This window comes from Pteropus alecto, unplaced genomic scaffold, assembly GCF_000325575.1.
Source record: "Pteropus alecto unplaced genomic scaffold, ASM32557v1 scaffold70, whole genome shotgun sequence".
NCBI classification, from domain to species: domain Eukaryota; kingdom Metazoa; phylum Chordata; class Mammalia; order Chiroptera; family Pteropodidae; genus Pteropus; species Pteropus alecto.
This window is the reverse complement of record NW_006431912.1, coordinates 304,947-306,498: the sequence shown is the minus strand read 5'-3', so window position 1 is coordinate 306,498 and position 1,552 is coordinate 304,947. Positions and strand designations below refer to the sequence as shown.

The following is a 1,552-nucleotide window of genomic DNA, read 5'->3' as shown; positions in this document are numbered from 1 at the left end:
GCTTCTAGGAAGCATCCCACCCTCTAAGCAGCAGCCCATCTGTCACAGTGACAAGATAGAGCAGAGTACAGAATGAAGGGCTCCTTTTTGAACAGGAGAGGGTTTTTTCTCCTTTTAGAGTAGACAGTAGGACTGAGCAGCTTGGGATGGGCGATGGACAAGGCAGGAAAGTGGGAATCTTTGGTATTCATCCCTCATACAAAGAAAGTTAAAACACACATTTGTCAAAGATTTATCACATTTTCAGAAATAAAAGGGAAAAAAGGGGTTTCCAGAAGCTATTGTGAGTAAATTTAAGAGGAAAAGAAAAATAAGATTGTAAAGTGAATTCTTTTGCTTTTCTGCCATGATTTAAAGCAATGCTTCTCAACTAGGGGTTATTTTGTCTCTGGGGGGATATTTGTCAATGTTTGGAGACATTTTTTGGTTGTCCCAACTTCGAATAAGGAAAGTACTATGGCATCTATTCAGTAGAGGTCATGGATGCTGCTGTATATTCAGGCCATGGGTATATGCATAGGCAAGCTTAGCAATAAAATGAGAAGTGAAAACATTCACTCAGCAGGTTATGGTGGGTAATCACACCCCAGGCATATAATTTCCTTCTTTGCCTTAAGCAAGCCATGTCCATTGTCTCTGATCACCTAGGTTAACCACCTTTGAAATGCCCACACTTTCAGATCCTTCCTTCTAAAACCTGTAGGAAGTAATCTGATTCCTTCATATAATCTTCCTTATGCTCCCTCCTTAATCTCAAAAGAATAAAAGAAACTGCAAACTGTTACTCTCCAAAGTATTTATCTACTCTGTTGAGTCTTGCCTCTAGATCTTGCCTCTGTCTGACTCAAATAAACATATAAAAATTCTACATGGTCTACGGCCATGCCATGCTGAACAAGCCTGATCTCATCTGATCTCGGAAGCTAAGCAGGGTTGGGCCTGGTTAGTACTTGGATGGGAGACCACCTAGGAAGCCCAGGTGCTGTAGGTGTAAAAAATAAAAAATAAGGGATTGTAAATTGACAAGGTCTTTTCAATCTGTGAGGTCAACCAAGGGTTATCTCGCTTAAAAAAAAAAAATTCTCTACATGTTTGGACATTTCTTATATTACATGGCATAATGTAGCAGGATTCTGAAGAAGCCCACCCAGGATTACCCCATGGACCAGAATTTGGTGCTAGGTACCAACAAGGGCCCAATATACTTCACTGACTCTTTGCTTTGCATCGGGTGAACTTGGTGAGTCCCTTTTTTTGGAATCCCGAACCTACCTGCTGTAGGTATCAGTTCCTGACTCTATTTGAGCTGTTCTTATGTGGCTGCTTTCAATTTCAGCTTTTTAAAAGTGGCACAAAAGAAAAATTAAAATTAACATGAGAAATTGAGCCATTGAGGCCAAGGAGCCTCATGACAGCCAGCCTCCCTTTAGTCCTCCAGCAAATTTTAAGTACAATTTGCACAGAGCCTCCACTTGTGAGTATCTATAGAAGTGGAGAGATCTAAGTAAAAGTGGTATCAACTTAAGGCGGCTGAAATGGGGCTCTCTTAATA

General features: G+C 40.7%; 1 pseudogene; it reads left to right on the top strand.

The window, feature by feature from the left end:
- Nucleotides 1–872: 872 nt before the first annotated feature.
- Nucleotides 873–991, top strand: LOC112472759 (annotated as a pseudogene).
- The last annotated feature ends 561 nt before the right edge of the window (nucleotides 992–1,552 follow it).